Source organism: Marmota monax, unplaced genomic scaffold (genome assembly GCF_021218885.2).
Source record: "Marmota monax isolate L192 unplaced genomic scaffold, Marmota_monax_Labrador192_F-V1.1 WCK01_AAM20220418_F8-fsc00116, whole genome shotgun sequence".
Taxonomy (NCBI): Eukaryota; Metazoa; Chordata; class Mammalia; order Rodentia; family Sciuridae; genus Marmota; species Marmota monax.
Window position 1 is genome coordinate 482,511 of NW_026695220.1, and position 4,960 is coordinate 487,470.

Here is a 4,960-nt window from a genome sequence, read left to right on the forward strand (position 1 = left end):
TCCTTTTTATGTTATTCCATGTGGCATAAAAAGGAGAAAGTATTGATAACAATCTAATATATATATATAGAGAGAGATATATATTAATAGATATAGATAAAATGACATATATGTATGTCATTTTGCATGGAAAAATATATTTATAGGACAAAATTCCTGAAAGTAGAGTGCTAAGAGGAAAGTACATATGCTTTAGTATTGATACTGTACCATTTTCCTCCCCAGGGAAAGCAGAGGAGGTCTGCTTTCCCTGACAATAAAACCATATTTTAATCTTTGCATATCTGATGGGTTTAAAAAGGCGTTGGAATAAATATTAACTTAGTTTTTATTTTTATAGGAGATTGAGCATCTCTTTTTATAATTAGGAGTCATTTATCTTTCCTATTTTGAGATCTATCTGTTCGTTGTATTTGCCTATTTTTATATTGAGCAGTGTGTCTTTTCTGTTGTTTTTTATGAACTATAACTATATTCATTCAATCCTCATTATTCACGAATTCCATTTTTGTGAATTCATCTACTCACTAAAAGTTATTTGTCATCCTCAAATCAAAACTCTCAGGGACTCTGTCATTCAAAGACCTGCACAGAGCAATAAAAACTTTGAATCACTCCATAAACATATTCCCATGAAGAGGCCATGCTCTGCCTTCTTATATCAGCCCTGACACCAAACAAGTGTCCTTTCCATTGTCTACTTAGTTCCACATTTTCCATATTTTGTGTTTTATATGGATGATTTCTGCTTAAAATATTCCTTAACCTTGGTGCTGAATTGCTAGTTAGTATTCCTAGAAGAAAGAAGGATATAATGTGCCATATGGAAAAAATCTTCAGGCATAAATTGTAGGGCTGTTGGCTATGAATATATTAAATAAGGTGATTTAAACATAAATACACACACACACACACAAAAAAAACAATGTTATATATTGACAGGTTGTGGCCAAGGGCTTTTACAAGAAGCTAACCCTTTATTTTCCCTAGCCACAGTATTCAGTATTTGTTAATTTAGTGACTTTATGGGCCATGAATAATGAAATCAACTATATTGGGGCATTTAGTTCTTTATCATAAGAGTGACAATTATTTTGTTCAACTTTTCCATTTGAATTTTAATTTTGTTTATTGGGGGACAAGAATATATATATATATATATATATATATATATATATATATATATATATATATATTCTTTTATACATATAATTTTATGTGATAAAGTTTATGAAACTATTTTTATTATATACCTCTGGTTATAGTGATTTAGTTTAAAAGGGATTAGTTAAAAAGTGAAACTGTAGTTTAAATGAATGACTGGAATAAACACTTGAATCCAGGTATTACCTGCCATATGGTCTATGGCCTTCTACCCAAGCAAAAACAAGCTCTCTCCATCTACTCAGATAAAACCCACCAGGTAAAGAGGAAGAGAGATCATATTACTCTTGCTTTAAAGAGGAGCAATTAGACTCTCGGGGATACTGTTTCACTCTATCCTTGAAATATTTATTCGAGGATGACATGAGCCCATGGTCTCAGTTGCAAAAAAAAAAAATGCATGAAATCTTTTACTGTTATTTCCATAGAATTTGCAGTAGGAATATCATTAGATTTTTGGTGTCACATTGAACTTCACCCACGTAGACTATAAGAGTTGTTTTGGGCAATTATGATAAAACATTCCCTTTAATCAGGCTTGGCTTGGGATCAACCCCAAATGAAAGAGGACCCACTAGTTCAGTGAAGGGCATTTTGTTGATCTTCAACTAAGATAGTTCACAAGTCATATGTTAAGGAATCTGAAAGTGACAAACTTACTCCAAATTGGAAGTCACACTTTCAGCACCTCAGCCTGTCAAAGTTCAGGCAATGGCTGAACTTCAGACCCTGACAGCAGCAACACCCTTATGCAATGGTATCAGGCAAAGGTTTCTGCTTGCCCACAGTCCTTTTCACCAGGAATTTGACTCCAGCAACAGATATCTATCTGTGACCTACATGCAAATTATTCCTGATGACATGGATACTGGACTGTAAAAAGGAGACTAACAAAAGCATCCTGTTTCACAAGCATTCAATTTTACTACCACTGGAGCAGTAATCAGGTCACACCTGTCAGGGCTGGTTAGCCTTATTATGTATCACCTGCACAATGGTATCTTTGAATTTTCAGTGTGTTGGTGATTAATCCCACATTTGTGAGTTTTAGTGCTCGAGAACTACATTTGGAATGCTAAAGCCCTCCCTTCTATTTTTTATCAATGACTATGTAAAACACTTGTCTTCCATGAGAAACAAAAGTGCTATATTATCTCTAAGCTCCCACAATTCTATTAGAAAAATTAAGTGGATCTGTTGTTCTTAAAGAGGACAGACAGCCTTGTGAAGAAGTGGATACAGCTAATGTAAAGTTGGAAAATAGATTCTCTGATCTTTCCACCAACCCTCCTCTCTCTGCCAGATAAGAATTGTGCCCCCACCTCTGAATTGTGCCCCCACCTCTCCAATTTCACATGCTGAAGCGCAAATCCCCAATGTGACTGTGGTCAGAGATAGGGCTTCCAGGAGGCAATTAAGGTGACATGAGGTCATAGGGTGGTGCCCTAATCTGATAGGAAAGGATGGGTGACCTTATAAGAAAAGAAGAGCTCTCCCTTTTTTGTCTCCCTCTCTCCTCCCCCATTTTCCCTTTCTCTAAGTGCATATACCAAAGACAGTCCATGTGAGGACACAGTAAAAGGGCACTGTCTACAAGCCAAAAGAGGGTTTTCCTCAGAACCTGACCATGCTGGCACCCTGACCTTGAACTTCCAGCCTCCAGAAATGTTGCTCAAATCACCCATCTATGATATTTTGTTAGAATCATACAAGCTAAGCATTGCTTCTCCTTAATTTAGGGGTCTGATGCTTTGACCATATTGGTTCCAAAATGTTTCCTGTGCAGCCACACATTTCCTTACACCATGGTACCCACTGTCCTAACCTTTTCTGGTCACTTCTTCTGCCTCCAGTTATCATCAAAATCCCTCCCTTCTGACCTTTAGAGAACTGTCTTAGTTAGGGCTGCTATAACAGATTAGCATAGACTAGGAGGCTTAACCGACATGCATTTACTTTCTCACGGTTCTGGAAGTTGGAAGTCTGGCATCAGAGTGCCAGCATGGTTGGGTTCTAGTGAGGGCCTTCTTCCAAGTTTCACCTTGTCCTGGGATTTCCGCATGGGGAAAAGAGAGGATCATCTTCTTAAAAAGGAACTAAATCACATTCGTGATCAGTCCACACTCTTGATCTAATTACCTCAGAGAGGTCCACCTCTAACTACCCTCACATTAGGCTTTCAACATTTGAATGTAGGGAGGGGACACAAACATTCCGTCATTACAGGCACAGTTTTCCTGACTGGGTGATCTGAGGAAGAATTCCATGCTGCAGTGTTGAAGTCTGGTGATGACTGATGTGTCACATTCATTTCTCTCCCAACTCCTAACTCAGGTACCTAGAGACAAAGCAGGTCTCCTAAAACTTGTCCAAGTTCCTCTCACAGATTTTTTTTTTTTTTTTTTTTTTTTTAAATATTTTATTTATTTATTTTTAAGTTTTTTTGGTGGACACAACATCTTTGTTTGTATGTGGTGCTGAGGAGGATCGAACCTGGGCCGCACGCATGCCAGGCGAGTGCGCTACCGCTTGAGCCACATCCCCAGCCCCCTCTCACAGATTTTGATAGGGACAGGAAAGGCCTGATTACACTGAGTTCATTCTGTAGCTGGGCAGAGGAAGCAGCAGAGGAAGCACCATACAGAGGGTCAACATCAAAGGCAAAGGTCCTCCTTCACAATTTTGTACAAAGCTTTTGGTAATGGCTTCCTACTCAACAGTCCTTCCATCATACACTACTGCCTCTTTCAGTGACTTTATTACAAGGATCGTTTTTTAAAATCTAAAATGTGATTATCTCAGATGCTGAGGTAGGTTGCTAGAAGAGATATTTGAAGGTAGGGTAATCATTTAGATCAACGCCCCCTTATTTTTTCATAGAAGCTTTTATTCATTTATTGGTATTTAAGAGAGTGTAAGTCTTAGTCTACAAATTCAAAGATGCAAGAAATAAAGATTTATATTTTTTCCTCACATTAAATACAACTCCTAACCCCTTTCCTGTTGTGGGGCACCCATCCCTCCAAAGGTCAGCAGGGAAACCAGAATCCAAGAGGCTAGGGAATTGGTGGACATTGAGGGAAAGACCCTTAGTAGTCAGTTTCTGCCTGTGCCTCTGGCCCTCATGTTGCTGAGGAGGCATCTCTGCTTCTGGGCCACAAGTGAGATATCGATTGATGAAAGGGGCAACTCACTCACCCACTTCTCTCCCTCAGGTCTTTCCACTTGGGATTGGGCATGGGATCTCCTTCTCTCCCTTGACCTACTCCAGATACACATACACCTCTGACCTTATATTTTGAAAAGAAAAAATCTCTCCCCCTCTGACTGTCCTTATAAGAGCTTAGCAATAAATGTGTCATTACTGAAGCTTTAGGAAAACATAAGGCAGGAAGAGAAATCTCTTACTGACAAGTTCTGCTTTGGATCTAATTACACGTGCTACCTCCAAAAGAACACCAAAGGGTTTGGTTATTCTTGTGGAACTGTGAAAGGGAAAATAAAGGAATAAAAAAATTTCTTAAATTATTCTGATCCACAGACAACAGGTCCTGAATAGAAATATCTGATACAATTACAGAGCAAGTTTTCTTCCCTTGGCAGCTGTTGAGAGAACCAGGCTGGAATGAAGACTCATGCTTAGTTCTGCTAATAATGCCTTAGGAGCTGCTCCACCTCTCTGAACTAAATTTTATCCAAGTGGATTCTACAAGTCCTCAAAAGTCTTACTCCCTGCAGGAATTTGGGGGCAATTTGATCTAGACCTTGGGGCCTCAAAGATATGTCCTAACCTAAA